General features: G+C 40.3%; 25 non-coding genes and 36 pseudogenes across 25 annotated transcripts; all 61 read left to right on the forward strand.

Moving 5' to 3' along the window:
- The first annotated feature begins 109 nt into the window (after positions 1–109).
- LOC143507443 (5S ribosomal RNA) lies at positions 110–228 on the forward strand. The gene has a single exon (XR_013128710.1). It is a non-coding gene; the product is annotated as a 5S ribosomal RNA (ribosomal RNA).
- Positions 229–442: 214 nt separating this feature from the next.
- LOC143507409 (5S ribosomal RNA) lies at positions 443–561 on the forward strand (annotated as a pseudogene).
- A 127-nt stretch (positions 562–688) lies between these two features.
- On the forward strand, positions 689–807 carry LOC143507469 (5S ribosomal RNA). The gene has a single exon (XR_013128735.1). It is a non-coding gene; the product is annotated as a 5S ribosomal RNA (ribosomal RNA).
- Positions 808–1,021: 214 nt separating this feature from the next.
- On the forward strand, positions 1,022–1,140 carry LOC143507369 (5S ribosomal RNA; annotated as a pseudogene).
- Positions 1,141–1,266: 126 nt separating this feature from the next.
- LOC143507411 (5S ribosomal RNA) lies at positions 1,267–1,385 on the forward strand (annotated as a pseudogene).
- Positions 1,386–1,511: 126 nt separating this feature from the next.
- On the forward strand, positions 1,512–1,630 carry LOC143507412 (5S ribosomal RNA; annotated as a pseudogene).
- Positions 1,631–1,757: 127 nt separating this feature from the next.
- LOC143507444 (5S ribosomal RNA) lies at positions 1,758–1,876 on the forward strand. The gene has a single exon (XR_013128711.1). It is a non-coding gene; the product is annotated as a 5S ribosomal RNA (ribosomal RNA).
- Positions 1,877–2,090: 214 nt separating this feature from the next.
- LOC143507414 (5S ribosomal RNA) lies at positions 2,091–2,209 on the forward strand (annotated as a pseudogene).
- Positions 2,210–2,336: 127 nt separating this feature from the next.
- Positions 2,337–2,455, forward strand: LOC143507447 (5S ribosomal RNA). Its single transcript, XR_013128713.1, has one exon. It is a non-coding gene; the product is annotated as a 5S ribosomal RNA (ribosomal RNA).
- A 214-nt stretch (positions 2,456–2,669) lies between these two features.
- LOC143507415 (5S ribosomal RNA) lies at positions 2,670–2,788 on the forward strand (annotated as a pseudogene).
- Positions 2,789–2,914: 126 nt separating this feature from the next.
- Positions 2,915–3,033, forward strand: LOC143507448 (5S ribosomal RNA). Its single transcript, XR_013128714.1, has one exon. It is a non-coding gene; the product is annotated as a 5S ribosomal RNA (ribosomal RNA).
- A 214-nt stretch (positions 3,034–3,247) lies between these two features.
- LOC143507370 (5S ribosomal RNA) lies at positions 3,248–3,366 on the forward strand (annotated as a pseudogene).
- A 126-nt stretch (positions 3,367–3,492) lies between these two features.
- Positions 3,493–3,611, forward strand: LOC143507416 (5S ribosomal RNA; annotated as a pseudogene).
- Positions 3,612–3,737: 126 nt separating this feature from the next.
- On the forward strand, positions 3,738–3,856 carry LOC143507417 (5S ribosomal RNA; annotated as a pseudogene).
- Positions 3,857–3,983: 127 nt separating this feature from the next.
- Positions 3,984–4,102, forward strand: LOC143507449 (5S ribosomal RNA). The gene has a single exon (XR_013128715.1). It is a non-coding gene; the product is annotated as a 5S ribosomal RNA (ribosomal RNA).
- A 214-nt stretch (positions 4,103–4,316) lies between these two features.
- On the forward strand, positions 4,317–4,435 carry LOC143507418 (5S ribosomal RNA; annotated as a pseudogene).
- A 127-nt stretch (positions 4,436–4,562) lies between these two features.
- Positions 4,563–4,681, forward strand: LOC143507450 (5S ribosomal RNA). The gene has a single exon (XR_013128716.1). It is a non-coding gene; the product is annotated as a 5S ribosomal RNA (ribosomal RNA).
- A 704-nt stretch (positions 4,682–5,385) lies between these two features.
- Positions 5,386–5,504, forward strand: LOC143507477 (5S ribosomal RNA). The gene has a single exon (XR_013128742.1). It is a non-coding gene; the product is annotated as a 5S ribosomal RNA (ribosomal RNA).
- Positions 5,505–5,611: 107 nt separating this feature from the next.
- Positions 5,612–5,730, forward strand: LOC143507381 (5S ribosomal RNA; annotated as a pseudogene).
- Positions 5,731–5,857: 127 nt separating this feature from the next.
- On the forward strand, positions 5,858–5,976 carry LOC143507451 (5S ribosomal RNA). Its single transcript, XR_013128717.1, has one exon. It is a non-coding gene; the product is annotated as a 5S ribosomal RNA (ribosomal RNA).
- Positions 5,977–6,189: 213 nt separating this feature from the next.
- On the forward strand, positions 6,190–6,308 carry LOC143507419 (5S ribosomal RNA; annotated as a pseudogene).
- A 126-nt stretch (positions 6,309–6,434) lies between these two features.
- Positions 6,435–6,553, forward strand: LOC143507420 (5S ribosomal RNA; annotated as a pseudogene).
- A 127-nt stretch (positions 6,554–6,680) lies between these two features.
- LOC143507478 (5S ribosomal RNA) lies at positions 6,681–6,799 on the forward strand. Its single transcript, XR_013128743.1, has one exon. It is a non-coding gene; the product is annotated as a 5S ribosomal RNA (ribosomal RNA).
- Positions 6,800–6,906: 107 nt separating this feature from the next.
- Positions 6,907–7,025, forward strand: LOC143507386 (5S ribosomal RNA; annotated as a pseudogene).
- Positions 7,026–7,152: 127 nt separating this feature from the next.
- Positions 7,153–7,271, forward strand: LOC143507467 (5S ribosomal RNA). Its single transcript, XR_013128733.1, has one exon. It is a non-coding gene; the product is annotated as a 5S ribosomal RNA (ribosomal RNA).
- A 214-nt stretch (positions 7,272–7,485) lies between these two features.
- LOC143507421 (5S ribosomal RNA) lies at positions 7,486–7,604 on the forward strand (annotated as a pseudogene).
- Positions 7,605–7,731: 127 nt separating this feature from the next.
- Positions 7,732–7,850, forward strand: LOC143507479 (5S ribosomal RNA). Its single transcript, XR_013128744.1, has one exon. It is a non-coding gene; the product is annotated as a 5S ribosomal RNA (ribosomal RNA).
- A 107-nt stretch (positions 7,851–7,957) lies between these two features.
- On the forward strand, positions 7,958–8,076 carry LOC143507382 (5S ribosomal RNA; annotated as a pseudogene).
- A 127-nt stretch (positions 8,077–8,203) lies between these two features.
- LOC143507452 (5S ribosomal RNA) lies at positions 8,204–8,322 on the forward strand. The gene has a single exon (XR_013128718.1). It is a non-coding gene; the product is annotated as a 5S ribosomal RNA (ribosomal RNA).
- A 214-nt stretch (positions 8,323–8,536) lies between these two features.
- On the forward strand, positions 8,537–8,655 carry LOC143507371 (5S ribosomal RNA; annotated as a pseudogene).
- A 126-nt stretch (positions 8,656–8,781) lies between these two features.
- LOC143507423 (5S ribosomal RNA) lies at positions 8,782–8,900 on the forward strand (annotated as a pseudogene).
- A 126-nt stretch (positions 8,901–9,026) lies between these two features.
- On the forward strand, positions 9,027–9,145 carry LOC143507424 (5S ribosomal RNA; annotated as a pseudogene).
- Positions 9,146–9,272: 127 nt separating this feature from the next.
- On the forward strand, positions 9,273–9,391 carry LOC143507453 (5S ribosomal RNA). Its single transcript, XR_013128719.1, has one exon. It is a non-coding gene; the product is annotated as a 5S ribosomal RNA (ribosomal RNA).
- Positions 9,392–9,605: 214 nt separating this feature from the next.
- LOC143507425 (5S ribosomal RNA) lies at positions 9,606–9,724 on the forward strand (annotated as a pseudogene).
- A 126-nt stretch (positions 9,725–9,850) lies between these two features.
- LOC143507426 (5S ribosomal RNA) lies at positions 9,851–9,969 on the forward strand (annotated as a pseudogene).
- Positions 9,970–10,096: 127 nt separating this feature from the next.
- On the forward strand, positions 10,097–10,215 carry LOC143507454 (5S ribosomal RNA). Its single transcript, XR_013128720.1, has one exon. It is a non-coding gene; the product is annotated as a 5S ribosomal RNA (ribosomal RNA).
- A 214-nt stretch (positions 10,216–10,429) lies between these two features.
- On the forward strand, positions 10,430–10,548 carry LOC143507427 (5S ribosomal RNA; annotated as a pseudogene).
- A 127-nt stretch (positions 10,549–10,675) lies between these two features.
- Positions 10,676–10,794, forward strand: LOC143507455 (5S ribosomal RNA). The gene has a single exon (XR_013128721.1). It is a non-coding gene; the product is annotated as a 5S ribosomal RNA (ribosomal RNA).
- A 214-nt stretch (positions 10,795–11,008) lies between these two features.
- Positions 11,009–11,127, forward strand: LOC143507428 (5S ribosomal RNA; annotated as a pseudogene).
- Positions 11,128–11,254: 127 nt separating this feature from the next.
- On the forward strand, positions 11,255–11,373 carry LOC143507456 (5S ribosomal RNA). Its single transcript, XR_013128722.1, has one exon. It is a non-coding gene; the product is annotated as a 5S ribosomal RNA (ribosomal RNA).
- A 214-nt stretch (positions 11,374–11,587) lies between these two features.
- Positions 11,588–11,706, forward strand: LOC143507372 (5S ribosomal RNA; annotated as a pseudogene).
- Positions 11,707–11,832: 126 nt separating this feature from the next.
- On the forward strand, positions 11,833–11,951 carry LOC143507430 (5S ribosomal RNA; annotated as a pseudogene).
- A 126-nt stretch (positions 11,952–12,077) lies between these two features.
- LOC143507431 (5S ribosomal RNA) lies at positions 12,078–12,196 on the forward strand (annotated as a pseudogene).
- Positions 12,197–12,323: 127 nt separating this feature from the next.
- LOC143507458 (5S ribosomal RNA) lies at positions 12,324–12,442 on the forward strand. Its single transcript, XR_013128724.1, has one exon. It is a non-coding gene; the product is annotated as a 5S ribosomal RNA (ribosomal RNA).
- Positions 12,443–12,656: 214 nt separating this feature from the next.
- On the forward strand, positions 12,657–12,775 carry LOC143507432 (5S ribosomal RNA; annotated as a pseudogene).
- Positions 12,776–12,902: 127 nt separating this feature from the next.
- Positions 12,903–13,021, forward strand: LOC143507459 (5S ribosomal RNA). Its single transcript, XR_013128725.1, has one exon. It is a non-coding gene; the product is annotated as a 5S ribosomal RNA (ribosomal RNA).
- A 704-nt stretch (positions 13,022–13,725) lies between these two features.
- Positions 13,726–13,844, forward strand: LOC143507481 (5S ribosomal RNA). Its single transcript, XR_013128746.1, has one exon. It is a non-coding gene; the product is annotated as a 5S ribosomal RNA (ribosomal RNA).
- Positions 13,845–13,951: 107 nt separating this feature from the next.
- LOC143507383 (5S ribosomal RNA) lies at positions 13,952–14,070 on the forward strand (annotated as a pseudogene).
- Positions 14,071–14,197: 127 nt separating this feature from the next.
- Positions 14,198–14,316, forward strand: LOC143507460 (5S ribosomal RNA). The gene has a single exon (XR_013128726.1). It is a non-coding gene; the product is annotated as a 5S ribosomal RNA (ribosomal RNA).
- Positions 14,317–14,529: 213 nt separating this feature from the next.
- LOC143507433 (5S ribosomal RNA) lies at positions 14,530–14,648 on the forward strand (annotated as a pseudogene).
- A 126-nt stretch (positions 14,649–14,774) lies between these two features.
- LOC143507435 (5S ribosomal RNA) lies at positions 14,775–14,893 on the forward strand (annotated as a pseudogene).
- A 127-nt stretch (positions 14,894–15,020) lies between these two features.
- Positions 15,021–15,139, forward strand: LOC143507461 (5S ribosomal RNA). Its single transcript, XR_013128727.1, has one exon. It is a non-coding gene; the product is annotated as a 5S ribosomal RNA (ribosomal RNA).
- Positions 15,140–15,353: 214 nt separating this feature from the next.
- LOC143507373 (5S ribosomal RNA) lies at positions 15,354–15,472 on the forward strand (annotated as a pseudogene).
- A 126-nt stretch (positions 15,473–15,598) lies between these two features.
- LOC143507436 (5S ribosomal RNA) lies at positions 15,599–15,717 on the forward strand (annotated as a pseudogene).
- Positions 15,718–15,843: 126 nt separating this feature from the next.
- LOC143507437 (5S ribosomal RNA) lies at positions 15,844–15,962 on the forward strand (annotated as a pseudogene).
- A 127-nt stretch (positions 15,963–16,089) lies between these two features.
- Positions 16,090–16,208, forward strand: LOC143507462 (5S ribosomal RNA). Its single transcript, XR_013128728.1, has one exon. It is a non-coding gene; the product is annotated as a 5S ribosomal RNA (ribosomal RNA).
- A 214-nt stretch (positions 16,209–16,422) lies between these two features.
- On the forward strand, positions 16,423–16,541 carry LOC143507438 (5S ribosomal RNA; annotated as a pseudogene).
- A 126-nt stretch (positions 16,542–16,667) lies between these two features.
- On the forward strand, positions 16,668–16,786 carry LOC143507439 (5S ribosomal RNA; annotated as a pseudogene).
- A 127-nt stretch (positions 16,787–16,913) lies between these two features.
- Positions 16,914–17,032, forward strand: LOC143507463 (5S ribosomal RNA). The gene has a single exon (XR_013128729.1). It is a non-coding gene; the product is annotated as a 5S ribosomal RNA (ribosomal RNA).
- A 214-nt stretch (positions 17,033–17,246) lies between these two features.
- LOC143507440 (5S ribosomal RNA) lies at positions 17,247–17,365 on the forward strand (annotated as a pseudogene).
- A 127-nt stretch (positions 17,366–17,492) lies between these two features.
- On the forward strand, positions 17,493–17,611 carry LOC143507464 (5S ribosomal RNA). Its single transcript, XR_013128730.1, has one exon. It is a non-coding gene; the product is annotated as a 5S ribosomal RNA (ribosomal RNA).
- Positions 17,612–17,941: the final 330 nt, after the last annotated feature.

Below are 17,941 nucleotides of genomic sequence, written 5' to 3' on the forward strand. Positions count from 1 at the left end.
ATTTACATTCAATTAGCAAGCTTAAAGGTGTTCTGCAAAAAAAACTAGCAATGTCTGTTGTTCAGGTTTTGCTCTCATTATAAATAGGTCATCTTTGCATTGTTTTACGGCTTACGGCCACACCAGCCTGAAAACGCCCGATCTCATTTGACCTCGGAAGCTAAGCTCGTTTGGGCCTGGTTAGTACTTGGATGGGAGACCACCTGGGAATACCAGGTGCTGTAAGCCTATTAGATTTAATTATCAAGCTAAATAGGTTTGGGCCAGGTTAATACTTGTATGGGAGACAGCTTGGGAATGCCAGGTGCTGTGTGACTTTTATAGTTGAGTTGCTGTTTACATTCAATTAGCAAGCTTAAATGTGTTCTGCAAAAAAACTAGCAATTTCTGTTGTTCAGGTTTTGCTCTTGTTATAATTAGATAATCTTTGCATTGTTTTATGGCTTACGGCCACACCAGCCTGAAAACGCCCGATTTCATTTGACCTAGGAAGCTAAATAGGTTTAGGCCAGGTTAATACTTGTATGGGAGACAGCTTGGGAATACCAGGTGCTGTGTGACTTTTATAGTTGAGTTGCTATTTACATTCAATTAGCAAGCTTAAAGGTGTTCTGCAAAAAAAACTAGCAATGTCTGTTGTTCAGGTTTTGCTCTCATTATAAATAGGTCATCTTTGCATTGTTTTACGGCTTACGGCCACACCAGCCTGAAAACGCCCGATCTCATTTGACCTCGGAAGCAAAGCTCGTTTGGGCCTGGTTAGTACTTGGATGGGAGACCACCTGGGAATACCAGGTGCTGTAAGCCTATTAGATTTAATTATCAAGCTAAATAGGTTTGGGCCAGGTTAATACTTGTATGGGAGACAGCTTGGGAATACCAGGTGCTGTGTGACTTTTATAGTTGAGTTGCTGTTTACATTCAATTAGCAAGCTTAAATGTGTTCTGCAAAAAAACTAGCAATTTCTGTTGTTCAGGTTTTGCTCTTGTTATAATTAGATAATCTTTGCATTGTTTTATGGCTTGCGGCCACACCAGCCTGAAAACGCCCGATCTCATTTGACCTCGGAAGCTAAATAGGTTTTGGCCAGGTTAATACTTGTATGGGGGACAGCTTGGGAATACCAGGTGCTGTGTGACTTTTATAGTTGAGTTGCTGTTTACATTCAATTAGCAAGCTTAAATGTGTTCTGCAAAAAAACTAGCAATTTCTGTTGTTCAGGTTTTGCTCTTGTTATAATTAGATAATCTTTGCATTGTTTTATGGCTTACGGCCACACCAGCCTGAAAACGCCCGATTTCATTTGACCTAGGAAGCTAAATAGGTTTAGGCCAGGTTAATACTTGTATGGGAGACAGCTTGGGAATACCAGGTGCTGTGTGACTTTTATAGTTGAGTTGCTGTTTACATTCAATTAGCAAGCTTAAATGTGTTCTGCAAAAAAACTAGCAATTTCTGTTGTTCAGGTTTTGCTCTTGTTATAATTAGATAATCTTTGCATTGTTTTATGGCTTACGGCCACACCAGCCTGAAAACGCCCGATTTCATTTGACCTAGGAAGCTAAATAGGTTTAGGCCAGGTTAATACTTGTATGGGAGACAGCTTGGGAATACCAGGTGCTGTGTGACTTTTATAGTTGAGTTGCTATTTACATTCAATTAGCAAGCTTAAAGGTGTTCTGCAAAAAAAACTAGCAATGTCTGTTGTTCAGGTTTTGCTCTCATTATAAATAGGTCATCTTTGCATTGTTTTACGGCTTACGGCCACACCAGCCTGAAAACGCCCGATCTCATTTGACCTCGGAAGCTAAGCTCGTTTGGGCCTGGTTAGTACTTGGATGGGAGACCACCTGGGAATACCAGGTGCTGTAAGCCTATTAGATTTAATTATCAAGCTAAATAGGTTTGGGCCAGGTTAATACTTGTATGGGAGACAGCTTGGGAATGCCAGGTGCTGTGTGACTTTTATAGTTGAGTTGCTGTTTACATTCAATTAGCAAGCTTAAATGTGTTCTGCAAAAAAACTAGCAATTTCTGTTGTTCAGGTTTTGCTCTTGTTATAATTAGATAATCTTTGCATTGTTTTATGGCTTACGGCCACACCAGCCTGAAAACGCCCGATTTCATTTGACCTAGGAAGCTAAATAGGTTTAGGCCAGGTTAATACTTGTATGGGAGACAGCTTGGGAATACCAGGTGCTGTGTGACTTTTATAGTTGAGTTGCTATTTACATTCAATTAGCAAGCTTAAAGGTGTTCTGCAAAAAAAACTAGCAATGTCTGTTGTTCAGGTTTTGCTCTCATTATAAATAGGTCATCTTTGCATTGTTTTACGGCTTACGGCCACACCAGCCTGAAAACGCCCGATCTCATTTGACCTCGGAAGCTAAGCTCGTTTGGGCCTGGTTAGTACTTGGATGGGAGACCACCTGGGAATACCAGGTGCTGTAAGCCTATTAGATTTAATTATCAAGCTAAATAGGTTTGGGCCAGGTTAATACTTGTATGGGAGACAGCTTGGGAATACCAGGTGCTGTGTGACTTTTATAGTTGAGTTGCTGTTTACATTCAATTAGCAAGCTTAAATGTGTTCTGCAAAAAAACTAGCAATTTCTGTTGTTCAGGTTTTGCTCTTGTTATAATTAGATAATCTTTGCATTGTTTTATGGCTTACGGCCACACCAGCCTGAAAACGCCCGATTTCATTTGACCTAGGAAGCTAAATAGGTTTAGGCCAGGTTAATACTTGTATGGGAGACAGCTTGGGAATACCAGGTGCTGTGTGACTTTTATAGTTGAGTTGCTATTTACATTCAATTAGCAAGCTTAAAGGTGTTCTGCAAAAAAACTAGCAATGTCTGTTGTTCAGGTTTTGCTCTCATTATAAATAGGTCATCTTTGCATTGTTTTACGGCTTACGGCCACACCAGCCTGAAAACGCCCGATCTCATTTGACCTCGGAAGCTAAGCTCGTTTGGGCCTGGTTAGTACTTGGATGGGAGACCACCTGGGAATACCAGGTGCTGTAAGCCTATTAGATTTAATTATCAAGCTAAATAGGTTTGGGCCAGGTTAATACTTGTATGGGAGACAGCTTGGGAATACCAGGTGCTGTGTGACTTTTATAGTTGAGTTGCTGTTTACATTCAATTAGCAAGCTTAAATGTGTTCTGCAAAAAAACTAGCAATTTCTGTTGTTCAGGTTTTGCTCTTGTTATAATTAGATAATCTTTGCATTGTTTTATGGCTTGCGGCCACACCAGCCTGAAAACGCCCGATCTCATTTGACCTCGGAAGCTAAATAGGTTTTGGCCAGGTTAATACTTGTATGGGGGACAGCTTGGGAATACCAGGTGCTGTGTGACTTTTATAGTTGAGTTGCTGTTTACATTCAATTAGCAAGCTTAAATGTGTTCTGCAAAAAAACTAGCAATTTCTGTTGTTCAGGTTTTGCTCTTGTTATAATTAGATAATCTTTGCATTGTTTTATGGCTTACGGCCACACCAGCCTGAAAACGCCCGATTTCATTTGACCTAGGAAGCTAAATAGGTTTAGGCCAGGTTAATACTTGTATGGGAGACAGCTTGGGAATACCAGGTGCTGTGTGACTTTTATAGTTGAGTTGCTGTTTACATTCAATTAGCAAGCTTAAATGTGTTCTGCAAAAAAACTAGCAATTTCTGTTGTTCAGGTTTTGCTCTTGTTATAATTAGATAATCTTTGCATTGTTTTATGGCTTACGGCCACACCAGCCTGAAAACGCCCGATTTCATTTGACCTAGGAAGCTAAATAGGTTTAGGCCAGGTTAATACTTGTATGGGAGACAGCTTGGGAATACCAGGTGCTGTGTGACTTTTATAGTTGAGTTGCTATTTACATTCAATTAGCAAGCTTAAAGGTGTTCTGCAAAAAAAACTAGCAATGTCTGTTGTTCAGGTTTTGCTCTCATTATAAATAGGTCATCTTTGCATTGTTTTACGGCTTACGGCCACACCAGCCTGAAAACGCCCGATCTCATTTGACCTCGGAAGCTAAGCTCGTTTGGGCCTGGTTAGTACTTGGATGGGAGACCACCTGGGAATACCAGGTGCTGTAAGCCTATTAGATTTAATTATCAAGCTAAATAGGTTTGGGCCAGGTTAATACTTGTATGGGAGACAGCTTGGGAATGCCAGGTGCTGTGTGACTTTTATAGTTGAGTTGCTGTTTACATTCAATTAGCAAGCTTAAATGTGTTCTGCAAAAAAACTAGCAATTTCTGTTGTTCAGGTTTTGCTCTTGTTATAATTAGATAATCTTTGCATTGTTTTATGGCTTACGGCCACACCAGCCTGAAAACGCCCGATTTCATTTGACCTAGGAAGCTAAATAGGTTTAGGCCAGGTTAATACTTGTATGGGAGACAGCTTGGGAATACCAGGTGCTGTGTGACTTTTATAGTTGAGTTGCTATTTACATTCAATTAGCAAGCTTAAAGGTGTTCTGCAAAAAAAACTAGCAATGTCTGTTGTTCAGGTTTTGCTCTCATTATAAATAGGTCATCTTTGCATTGTTTTACGGCTTACGGCCACACCAGCCTGAAAACGCCCGATCTCATTTGACCTCGGAAGCTAAGCTCGTTTGGGCCTGGTTAGTACTTGGATGGGAGACCACCTGGGAATACCAGGTGCTGTAAGCCTATTAGATTTAATTATCAAGCTAAATAGGTTTGGGCCAGGTTAATACTTGTATGGGAGACAGCTTGGGAATACCAGGTGCTGTGTGACTTTTATAGTTGAGTTGCTGTTTACATTCAATTAGCAAGCTTAAATGTGTTCTGCAAAAAAACTAGCAATTTCTGTTGTTCAGGTTTTGCTCTTGTTATAATTAGATAATCTTTGCATTGTTTTATGGCTTGCGGCCACACCAGCCTGAAAACGCCCGATCTCATTTGACCTCGGAAGCTAAATAGCTTTTGGCCAGGTTAATACTTGTATGGGGGACAGCTTGGGAATACCAGGTGCAGTGTGACTTTTATAGTTGAGTTGCTGTTTACATTCAATTAGCAAGCTTAAATGTGTTCTGCAAAAAACTAGCAATTTCTGTTGTTCAGGTTTTGCTCTTGTTATAATTAGATAATCTTTGCATTGTTTTATGGCTTACGGCCACACCAGCCTGAAAACGCCCGATTTCATTTGACCTAGGAAGCTAAATAGGTTTAGGCCAGGTTAATACTTATATGGGAGACAGCTTGGGAATACCAGGTGCTGTGTGACTTTTATAGTTGAGTTGCTATTTACATTCAATTAGCAAGCTTAAAGGTGTTCTGCAAAAAAAACTAGCAATGTCTGTTGTTCAGGTTTTGCTCTCATTATAAATAGGTCATCTTTGCATTGTTTTACGGCTTACGGCCACACCAGCCTGAAAACGCCCGATCTCATTTGACCTCGGAAGCTAAGCTCGTTTGGGCCTGGTTAGTACTTGGATGGGAGACCACCTGGGAATACCAGGTACTGTAAGCCTATTAGATTTAATTATCAAGCTTAAATGTGTTCTGCAAAAATCTAGCAATTTCTGTTGTTCAGGTTTTGCTCTTGTTATAATTAGATAATCTTTGCATTGTTTTATGGCTTACGGCCACACCAGCCTGAAAACGCCCGATCCTATTTGACCTAGGAAGCTAAATAGGTTTAGGCCAGGTTAATACTTGTATGGGAGACAGCTTGGGAATACCAGGTGCTGTGTGACTTTTATAGTTGAGTTGCTATTTACATTCAATTAGCAAGCTTAAAGGTGTTCTGCAAAAAAAACTAGCAATGTCTGTTGTTCAGGTTTTGCTCTCATTATAAATAGGTCATCTTTGCATTGTTTTACGGCTTACGGCCACACCAGCCTGAAAACGCCCGATCTCATTTGACCTCGGAAGCTAAGCTCGTTTGGGCCTGGTTAGTACTTGGATGGGAGACCACCTGGGAATACCAGGTGCTGTAAGCCTATTAGATTTAATTATCAAGCTAAATAGGTTTGGGCCAGGTTAATACTTGTATGGGAGACAGCTTGGGAATACCAGGTGCTGTGTGACTTTTATAGTTGAGTTGCTGTTTACATTCAATTAGCAAGCTTAAATGTGTTCTGCAAAAAACTAGCAATTTCTGTTGTTCAGGTTTTGCTCTTGTTATAATTAGATAATCTTTGCATTGTTTTATGGCTTACGGCCACACCAGCCTGAAAACGCCCGATTTCATTTGACCTAGGAAGCTAAATAGGTTTAGGCCAGGTTAATACTTGTATGGGAGACAGCTTGGGAATACCAGGTGCTGTGTGACTTTTATAGTTGAGTTGCTGTTTACATTCAATTAGCAAGCTTAAATGTGTTCTGCAAAAAAACTAGCAATTTCTGTTGTTCAGGTTTTGCTCTTGTTATAATTAGATAATCTTTGCATTGTTTTATGGCTTACGGCCACACCAGCCTGAAAACGCCCGATTTCATTTGACCTAGGAAGCTAAATAGGTTTAGGCCAGGTTAATACTTGTATGGGAGACAGCTTGGGAATACCAGGTGCTGTGTGACTTTTATAGTTGAGTTGCTATTTACATTCAATTAGCAAGCTTAAAGGTGTTCTGCAAAAAAAACTAGCAATGTCTGTTGTTCAGGTTTTGCTCTCATTATAAATAGGTCATCTTTGCATTGTTTTACGGCTTACGGCCACACCAGCCTGAAAACGCCCGATCTCATTTGACCTCGGAAGCTAAGCTCGTTTGGGCCTGGTTAGTACTTGGATGGGAGACCACCTGGGAATACCAGGTACTGTAAGCCTATTAGATTTAATTATCAAGCTTAAATGTGTTCTGCAAAAATCTAGCAATTTCTGTTGTTCAGGTTTTGCTCTTGTTATAATTAGATAATCTTTGCATTGTTTTATGGCTTACAGCCACACCAGCCTGAAAACGCCCGATCCTATTTGACCTAGGAAGCTAAATAGGTTTAGGCCAGGTTAATACTTGTATGGGAGACAGCTTGGGAATACCAGGTGCTGTGTGACTTTTATAGTTGAGTTGCTATTTACATTCAATTAGCAAGCTTAAAGGTGTTCTGCAAAAAAAACTAGCAATGTCTGTTGTTCAGGTTTTGCTCTCATTATAAATAGGTCATCTTTGCATTGTTTTATGGCTTACGGCCACACCAGCCTGAAAACGCCCGATCTCATTTGACCTCGGAAGCTAAGCTTGTTTGGGCCTGGTTAGTACTTGGATGGGAGACCACCTGGGAATACCAGGTGCTGTAAGCCTATTAGATTTAATTATCAAGCTAAATAGGTTTGGGCCAGGTTAATACTTGTATGGGAGACAGCTTGGGAATACCAGGTGCTGTGTGACTTTTATAGTTGAGTTGCTGTTTACATTCAATTAGCAAGCTTAAATGTGTTCTGCAAAAAAACTAGCAATTTCTGTTGTTCAGGTTTTGCTCTTGTTATAATTAGATAATCTTTGCATTGTTTTATGGCTTACGGCCACACCAGCCTGAAAACGCCCGATTTCATTTGACCTAGGAAGCTAAATAGGTTTAGGCCAGGTTAATACTTGTATGGGAGACAGCTTGGGAATACCAGGTGCTGTGTGACTTTTATAGTTGAGTTGCTATTTACATTCAATTAGCAAGCTTAAAGGTGTTCTGCAAAAAAAACTAGCAATGTCTGTTGTTCAGGTTTTGCTCTCATTATAAATAGGTCATCTTTGCATTGTTTTACGGCTTACGGCCACACCAGCCTGAAAACGCCCGATCTCATTTGACCTCGGAAGCTAAGCTCGTTTGGGCCTGGTTAGTACTTGGATGGGAGACCACCTGGGAATACCAGGTACTGTAAGCCTATTAGATTTAATTATCAAGCTTAAATGTGTTCTGCAAAAATCTAGCAATTTCTGTTGTTCAGGTTTTGCTCTTGTTATAATTAGATAATCTTTGCATTGTTTTATGGCTTACGGCCACACCAGCCTGAAAACGCCCGATCCTATTTGACCTAGGAAGCTAAATAGGTTTAGGCCAGGTTAATACTTGTATGGGAGACAGCTTGGGAATACCAGGTGCTGTGTGACTTTTATAGTTGAGTTGCTATTTACATTCAATTAGCAAGCTTAAAGGTGTTCTGCAAAAAAAACTAGCAATGTCTGTTGTTCAGGTTTTGCTCTCATTATAAATAGGTCATCTTTGCATTGTTTTACGGCTTACGGCCACACCAGCCTGAAAACGCCCGATCTCATTTGACCTCGGAAGCTAAGCTCGTTTGGGCCTGGTTAGTACTTGGATGGGAGACCACCTGGGAATACCAGGTGCTGTAAGCCTATTAGATTTAATTATCAAGCTAAATAGGTTTGGGCCAGGTTAATACTTGTATGGGAGACAGCTTGGGAATACCAGGTGCTGTGTGACTTTTATAGTTGAGTTGCTGTTTACATTCAATTAGCAAGCTTAAATGTGTTCTGCAAAAAAACTAGCAATTTCTGTTGTTCAGGTTTTGCTCTTGTTATAATTAGATAATCTTTGCATTGTTTTATGGCTTGCGGCCACACCAGCCTGAAAACGCCCGATCTCATTTGACCTCGGAAGCTAAATAGGTTTTGGCCAGGTTAATACTTGTATGGGGGACAGCTTGGGAATACCAGGTGCTGTGTGACTTTTATAGTTGAGTTGCTGTTTACATTCAATTAGCAAGCTTAAATGTGTTCTGCAAAAAAACTAGCAATTTCTGTTGTTCAGGTTTTGCTCTTGTTATAATTAGATAATCTTTGCATTGTTTTATGGCTTACGGCCACACCAGCCTGAAAACGCCCGATTTCATTTGACCTAGGAAGCTAAATAGGTTTAGGCCAGGTTAATACTTGTATGGGAGACAGCTTGGGAATACCAGGTGCTGTGTGACTTTTATAGTTGAGTTGCTGTTTACATTCAATTAGCAAGCTTAAATGTGTTCTGCAAAAAAACTAGCAATTTCTGTTGTTCAGGTTTTGCTCTTGTTATAATTAGATAATCTTTGCATTGTTTTATGGCTTACGGCCACACCAGCCTGAAAACGCCCGATTTCATTTGACCTAGGAAGCTAAATAGGTTTAGGCCAGGTTAATACTTGTATGGGAGACAGCTTGGGAATACCAGGTGCTGTGTGACTTTTATAGTTGAGTTGCTATTTACATTCAATTAGCAAGCTTAAAGGTGTTCTGCAAAAAAAACTAGCAATGTCTGTTGTTCAGGTTTTGCTCTCATTATAAATAGGTCATCTTTGCATTGTTTTACGGCTTACGGCCACACCAGCCTGAAAACGCCCGATCTCATTTGACCTCGGAAGCTAAGCTCGTTTGGGCCTGGTTAGTACTTGGATGGGAGACCACCTGGGAATACCAGGTGCTGTAAGCCTATTAGATTTAATTATCAAGCTAAATAGGTTTGGGCCAGGTTAATACTTGTATGGGAGACAGCTTGGGAATGCCAGGTGCTGTGTGACTTTTATAGTTGAGTTGCTGTTTACATTCAATTAGCAAGCTTAAATGTGTTCTGCAAAAAAACTAGCAATTTCTGTTGTTCAGGTTTTGCTCTTGTTATAATTAGATAATCTTTGCATTGTTTTATGGCTTACGGCCACACCAGCCTGAAAACGCCCGATTTCATTTGACCTAGGAAGCTAAATAGGTTTAGGCCAGGTTAATACTTGTATGGGAGACAGCTTGGGAATACCAGGTGCTGTGTGACTTTTATAGTTGAGTTGCTGTTTACATTCAATTAGCAAGCTTAAATGTGTTCTGCAAAAAAACTAGCAATTTCTGTTGTTCAGGTTTTGCTCTTGTTATAATTAGATAATCTTTGCATTGTTTTATGGCTTACGGCCACACCAGCCTGAAAACGCCCGATTTCATTTGACCTAGGAAGCTAAATAGGTTTAGGCCAGGTTAATACTTGTATGGGAGACAGCTTGGGAATACCAGGTGCTGTGTGACTTTTATAGTTGAGTTGCTATTTACATTCAATTAGCAAGCTTAAAGGTGTTCTGCAAAAAAAACTAGCAATGTCTGTTGTTCAGGTTTTGCTCTCATTATAAATAGGTCATCTTTGCATTGTTTTACGGCTTACGGCCACACCAGCCTGAAAACGCCCGATCTCATTTGACCTCGGAAGCTAAGCTCGTTTGGGCCTGGTTAGTACTTGGATGGGAGACCACCTGGGAATACCAGGTGCTGTAAGCCTATTAGATTTAATTATCAAGCTAAATAGGTTTGGGCCAGGTTAATACTTGTATGGGAGACAGCTTGGGAATGCCAGGTGCTGTGTGACTTTTATAGTTGAGTTGCTGTTTACATTCAATTAGCAAGCTTAAATGTGTTCTGCAAAAAAACTAGCAATTTCTGTTGTTCAGGTTTTGCTCTTGTTATAATTAGATAATCTTTGCATTGTTTTATGGCTTACGGCCACACCAGCCTGAAAACGCCCGATTTCATTTGACCTAGGAAGCTAAATAGGTTTAGGCCAGGTTAATACTTGTATGGGAGACAGCTTGGGAATACCAGGTGCTGTGTGACTTTTATAGTTGAGTTGCTATTTACATTCAATTAGCAAGCTTAAAGGTGTTCTGCAAAAAAAACTAGCAATGTCTGTTGTTCAGGTTTTGCTCTCATTATAAATAGGTCATCTTTGCATTGTTTTACGGCTTACGGCCACACCAGCCTGAAAACGCCCGATCTCATTTGACCTCGGAAGCTAAGCTCGTTTGGGCCTGGTTAGTACTTGGATGGGAGACCACCTGGGAATACCAGGTGCTGTAAGCCTATTAGATTTAATTATCAAGCTAAATAGGTTTGGGCCAGGTTAATACTTGTATGGGAGACAGCTTGGGAATACCAGGTGCTGTGTGACTTTTATAGTTGAGTTGCTGTTTACATTCAATTAGCAAGCTTAAATGTGTTCTGCAAAAAAACTAGCAATTTCTGTTGTTCAGGTTTTGCTCTTGTTATAATTAGATAATCTTTGCATTGTTTTATGGCTTACGGCCACACCAGCCTGAAAACGCCCGATTTCATTTGACCTAGGAAGCTAAATAGGTTTAGGCCAGGTTAATACTTGTATGGGAGACAGCTTGGGAATACCAGGTGCTGTGTGACTTTTATAGTTGAGTTGCTATTTACATTCAATTAGCAAGCTTAAAGGTGTTCTGCAAAAAAAACTAGCAATGTCTGTTGTTCAGGTTTTGCTCTCATTATAAATAGGTCATCTTTGCATTGTTTTACGGCTTACGGCCACACCAGCCTGAAAACGCCCGATCTCATTTGACCTCGGAAGCTAAGCTCGTTTGGGCCTGGTTAGTACTTGGATGGGAGACCACCTGGGAATACCAGGTGCTGTAAGCCTATTAGATTTAATTATCAAGCTAAATAGGTTTGGGCCAGGTTAATACTTGTATGGGAGACAGCTTGGGAATACCAGGTGCTGTGTGACTTTTATAGTTGAGTTGCTGTTTACATTCAATTAGCAAGCTTAAATGTGTTCTGCAAAAAAACTAGCAATTTCTGTTGTTCAGGTTTTGCTCTTGTTATAATTAGATAATCTTTGCATTGTTTTATGGCTTGCGGCCACACCAGCCTGAAAACGCCCGATCTCATTTGACCTCGGAAGCTAAATAGGTTTTGGCCAGGTTAATACTTGTATGGGGGACAGCTTGGGAATACCAGGTGCTGTGTGACTTTTATAGTTGAGTTGCTGTTTACATTCAATTAGCAAGCTTAAATGTGTTCTGCAAAAAAACTAGCAATTTCTGTTGTTCAGGTTTTGCTCTTGTTATAATTAGATAATCTTTGCATTGTTTTATGGCTTACGGCCACACCAGCCTGAAAACGCCCGATTTCATTTGACCTAGGAAGCTAAATAGGTTTAGGCCAGGTTAATACTTGTATGGGAGACAGCTTGGGAATACCAGGTGCTGTGTGACTTTTATAGTTGAGTTGCTGTTTACATTCAATTAGCAAGCTTAAATGTGTTCTGCAAAAAAACTAGCAATTTCTGTTGTTCAGGTTTTGCTCTTGTTATAATTAGATAATCTTTGCATTGTTTTATGGCTTACGGCCACACCAGCCTGAAAACGCCCGATTTCATTTGACCTAGGAAGCTAAATAGGTTTAGGCCAGGTTAATACTTGTATGGGAGACAGCTTGGGAATACCAGGTGCTGTGTGACTTTTATAGTTGAGTTGCTATTTACATTCAATTAGCAAGCTTAAAGGTGTTCTGCAAAAAAAACTAGCAATGTCTGTTGTTCAGGTTTTGCTCTCATTATAAATAGGTCATCTTTGCATTGTTTTACGGCTTACGGCCACACCAGCCTGAAAACGCCCGATCTCATTTGACCTCGGAAGCTAAGCTCGTTTGGGCCTGGTTAGTACTTGGATGGGAGACCACCTGGGAATACCAGGTGCTGTAAGCCTATTAGATTTAATTATCAAGCTAAATAGGTTTGGGCCAGGTTAATACTTGTATGGGAGACAGCTTGGGAATGCCAGGTGCTGTGTGACTTTTATAGTTGAGTTGCTGTTTACATTCAATTAGCAAGCTTAAATGTGTTCTGCAAAAAAACTAGCAATTTCTGTTGTTCAGGTTTTGCTCTTGTTATAATTAGATAATCTTTGCATTGTTTTATGGCTTACGGCCACACCAGCCTGAAAACGCCCGATTTCATTTGACCTAGGAAGCTAAATAGGTTTAGGCCAGGTTAATACTTGTATGGGAGACAGCTTGGGAATACCAGGTGCTGTGTGACTTTTATAGTTGAGTTGCTATTTACATTCAATTAGCAAGCTTAAAGGTGTTCTGCAAAAAAAACTAGCAATGTCTGTTGTTCAGGTTTTGCTCTCATTATAAATAGGTCATCTTTGCATTGTTTTACGGCTTACGGCCACACCAGCCTGAAAACGCCCGATCTCATTTGACCTCGGAAGCTAAGCTCGTTTGGGCCTGGTTAGTACTTGGATGGGAGACCACCTGGGAATACCAGGTGCTGTAAGCCTATTAGATTTAATTATCAAGCTAAATAGGTTTGGGCCAGGTTAATACTTGTATGGGAGACAGCTTGGGAATACCAGGTGCTGTGTGACTTTTATAGTTGAGTTGCTGTTTACATTCAATTAGCAAGCTTAAATGTGTTCTGCAAAAAAACTAGCAATTTCTGTTGTTCAGGTTTTGCTCTTGTTATAATTAGATAATCTTTGCATTGTTTTATGGCTTGCGGCCACACCAGCCTGAAAACGCCCGATCTCATTTGACCTCGGAAGCTAAATAGCTTTTGGCCAGGTTAATACTTGTATGGGGGACAGCTTGGGAATACCAGGTGCAGTGTGACTTTTATAGTTGAGTTGCTGTTTACATTCAATTAGCAAGCTTAAATGTGTTCTGCAAAAAACTAGCAATTTCTGTTGTTCAGGTTTTGCTCTTGTTATAATTAGATAATCTTTGCATTGTTTTATGGCTTACGGCCACACCAGCCTGAAAACGCCCGATTTCATTTGACCTAGGAAGCTAAATAGGTTTAGGCCAGGTTAATACTTATATGGGAGACAGCTTGGGAATACCAGGTGCTGTGTGACTTTTATAGTTGAGTTGCTATTTACATTCAATTAGCAAGCTTAAAGGTGTTCTGCAAAAAAAACTAGCAATGTCTGTTGTTCAGGTTTTGCTCTCATTATAAATAGGTCATCTTTGCATTGTTTTACGGCTTACGGCCACACCAGCCTGAAAACGCCCGATCTCATTTGACCTCGGAAGCTAAGCTCGTTTGGGCCTGGTTAGTACTTGGATGGGAGACCACCTGGGAATACCAGGTACTGTAAGCCTATTAGATTTAATTATCAAGCTTAAATGTGTTCTGCAAAAATCTAGCAATTTCTGTTGTTCAGGTTTTGCTCTTGTTATAATTAGATAATCTTTGCATTGTTTTATGGCTTACGGCCACACCAGCCTGAAAACGCCCGATCCTATTTGACCTAGGAAGCTAAATAGGTTTAGGCCAGGTTAATACTTGTATGGGAGACAGCTTGGGAATACCAGGTGCTGTGTGACTTTTATAGTTGAGTTGCTATTTACATTCAATTAGCAAGCTTAAAGGTGTTCTGCAAAAAAAACTAGCAATGTCTGTTGTTCAGGTTTTGCTCTCATTATAAATAGGTCATCTTTGCATTGTTTTACGGCTTACGGCCACACCAGCCTGAAAACGCCCGATCTCATTTGACCTCGGAAGCTAAGCTCGTTTGGGCCTGGTTAGTACTTGGATGGGAGACCACCTGGGAATACCAGGTGCTGTAAGCCTATTAGATTTAATTATCAAGCTAAATAGGTTTGGGCCAGGTTAATACTTGTATGGGAGACAGCTTGGGAATACCAGGTGCTGTGTGACTTTTATAGTTGAGTTGCTGTTTACATTCAATTAGCAAGCTTAAATGTGTTCTGCAAAAAACTAGCAATTTCTGTTGTTCAGGTTTTGCTCTTGTTATAATTAGATAATCTTTGCATTGTTTTATGGCTTACGGCCACACCAGCCTGAAAACGCCCGATTTCATTTGACCTAGGAAGCTAAATAGGTTTAGGCCAGGTTAATACTTGTATGGGAGACAGCTTGGGAATACCAGGTGCTGTGTGACTTTTATAGTTGAGTTGCTGTTTACATTCAATTAGCAAGCTTAAATGTGTTCTGCAAAAAAACTAGCAATTTCTGTTGTTCAGGTTTTGCTCTTGTTATAATTAGATAATCTTTGCATTGTTTTATGGCTTACGGCCACACCAGCCTGAAAACGCCCGATTTCATTTGACCTAGGAAGCTAAATAGGTTTAGGCCAGGTTAATACTTGTATGGGAGACAGCTTGGGAATACCAGGTGCTGTGTGACTTTTATAGTTGAGTTGCTATTTACATTCAATTAGCAAGCTTAAAGGTGTTCTGCAAAAAAAACTAGCAATGTCTGTTGTTCAGGTTTTGCTCTCATTATAAATAGGTCATCTTTGCATTGTTTTACGGCTTACGGCCACACCAGCCTGAAAACGCCCGATCTCATTTGACCTCGGAAGCTAAGCTCGTTTGGGCCTGGTTAGTACTTGGATGGGAGACCACCTGGGAATACCAGGTGCTGTAAGCCTATTAGATTTAATTATCAAGCTAAATAGGTTTGGGCCAGGTTAATACTTGTATGGGAGACAGCTTGGGAATACCAGGTGCTGTGTGACTTTTATAGTTGAGTTGCTGTTTACATTCAATTAGCAAGCTTAAATGTGTTCTGCAAAAAAACTAGCAATTTCTGTTGTTCAGGTTTTGCTCTTGTTATAATTAGATAATCTTTGCATTGTTTTATGGCTTGCGGCCACACCAGCCTGAAAACGCCCGATCTCATTTGACCTCGGAAGCTAAATAGGTTTTGGCCAGGTTAATACTTGTATGGGGGACAGCTTGGGAATACCAGGTGCTGTGTGACTTTTATAGTTGAGTTGCTGTTTACATTCAATTAGCAAGCTTAAATGTGTTCTGCAAAAAAACTAGCAATTTCTGTTGTTCAGGTTTTGCTCTTGTTATAATTAGATAATCTTTGCATTGTTTTATGGCTTACGGCCACACCAGCCTGAAAACGCCCGATTTCATTTGACCTAGGAAGCTAAATAGGTTTAGGCCAGGTTAATACTTGTATGGGAGACAGCTTGGGAATACCAGGTGCTGTGTGACTTTTATAGTTGAGTTGCTGTTTACATTCAATTAGCAAGCTTAAATGTGTTCTGCAAAAAAACTAGCAATTTCTGTTGTTCAGGTTTTGCTCTTGTTATAATTAGATAATCTTTGCATTGTTTTATGGCTTACGGCCACACCAGCCTGAAAACGCCCGATTTCATTTGACCTAGGAAGCTAAATAGGTTTAGGCCAGGTTAATACTTGTATGGGAGACAGCTTGGGAATACCAGGTGCTGTGTGACTTTTATAGTTGAGTTGCTATTTACATTCAATTAGCAAGCTTAAAGGTGTTCTGCAAAAAAAACTAGCAATGTCTGTTGTTCAGGTTTTGCTCTCATTATAAATAGGTCATCTTTGCATTGTTTTACGGCTTACGGCCACACCAGCCTGAAAACGCCCGATCTCATTTGACCTCGGAAGCTAAGCTCGTTTGGGCCTGGTTAGTACTTGGATGGGAGACCACCTGGGAATACCAGGTGCTGTAAGCCTATTAGATTTAATTATCAAGCTAAATAGGTTTGGGCCAGGTTAATACTTGTATGGGAGACAGCTTGGGAATGCCAGGTGCTGTGTGACTTTTATAGTTGAGTTGCTGTTTACATTCAATTAGCAAGCTTAAATGTGTTCTGCAAAAAAACTAGCAATTTCTGTTGTTCAGGTTTTGCTCTTGTTATAATTAGATAATCTTTGCATTGTTTTATGGCTTACGGCCACACCAGCCTGAAAACGCCCGATTTCATTTGACCTAGGAAGCTAAATAGGTTTAGGCCAGGTTAATACTTGTATGGGAGACAGCTTGGGAATACCAGGTGCTGTGTGACTTTTATAGTTGAGTTGCTGTTTACATTCAATTAGCAAGCTTAAATGTGTTCTGCAAAAAAACTAGCAATTTCTGTTGTTCAGGTTTTGCTCTTGTTATAATTAGATAATCTTTGCATTGTTTTATGGCTTACGGCCACACCAGCCTGAAAACGCCCGATTTCATTTGACCTAGGAAGCTAAATAGGTTTAGGCCAGGTTAATACTTGTATGGGAGACAGCTTGGGAATACCAGGTGCTGTGTGACTTTTATAGTTGAGTTGCTATTTACATTCAATTAGCAAGCTTAAAGGTGTTCTGCAAAAAAAACTAGCAATGTCTGTTGTTCAGGTTTTGCTCTCATTATAAATAGGTCATCTTTGCATTGTTTTACGGCTTACGGCCACACCAGCCTGAAAACGCCCGATCTCATTTGACCTCGGAAGCTAAGCTCGTTTGGGCCTGGTTAGTACTTGGATGGGAGACCACCTGGGAATACCAGGTGCTGTAAGCCTATTAGATTTAATTATCAAGCTAAATAGGTTTGGGCCAGGTTAATACTTGTATGGGAGACAGCTTGGGAATGCCAGGTGCTGTGTGACTTTTATAGTTGAGTTGCTGTTTACATTCAATTAGCAAGCTTAAATGTGTTCTGCAAAAAAACTAGCAATTTCTGTTGTTCAGGTTTTGCTCTTGTTATAATTAGATAATCTTTGCATTGTTTTATGGCTTACGGCCACACCAGCCTGAAAACGCCCGATTTCATTTGACCTAGGAAGCTAAATAGGTTTAGGCCAGGTTAATACTTGTATGGGAGACAGCTTGGGAATACCAGGTGCTGTGTGACTTTTATAGTTGAGTTGCTATTTACATTCAATTAGCAAGCTTAAAGGTGTTCTGCAAAAAAAACTAGCAATGTCTGTTGTTCAGGTTTTGCTCTCATTATAAATAGGTCATCTTTGCATTGTTTTACGGCTTACGGCCACACCAGCCTGAAAACGCCCGATCTCATTTGACCTCGGAAGCTAAGCTCGTTTGGGCCTGGTTAGTACTTGGATGGGAGACCACCTGGGAATACCAGGTGCTGTAAGCCTATTAGATTTAATTATCAAGCTAAATAGGTTTGGGCCAGGTTAATACTTGTATGGGAGACAGCTTGGGAATACCAGGTGCTGTGTGACTTTTATAGTTGAGTTGCTGTTTACATTCAATTAGCAAGCTTAAATGTGTTCTGCAAAAAAACTAGCAATTTCTGTTGTTCAGGTTTTGCTCTTGTTATAATTAGATAATCTTTGCATTGTTTTATGGCTTACGGCCACACCAGCCTGAAAACGCCCGATTTCATTTGACCTAGGAAGCTAAATAGGTTTAGGCCAGGTTAATACTTGTATGGGAGACAGCTTGGGAATACCAGGTGCTGTGT

Source organism: Brachyhypopomus gauderio, unplaced genomic scaffold (genome assembly GCF_052324685.1).
Source record: "Brachyhypopomus gauderio isolate BG-103 unplaced genomic scaffold, BGAUD_0.2 sc687, whole genome shotgun sequence".
In the NCBI taxonomy this organism is placed as follows: Eukaryota; Metazoa; Chordata; class Actinopteri; order Gymnotiformes; family Hypopomidae; genus Brachyhypopomus; species Brachyhypopomus gauderio.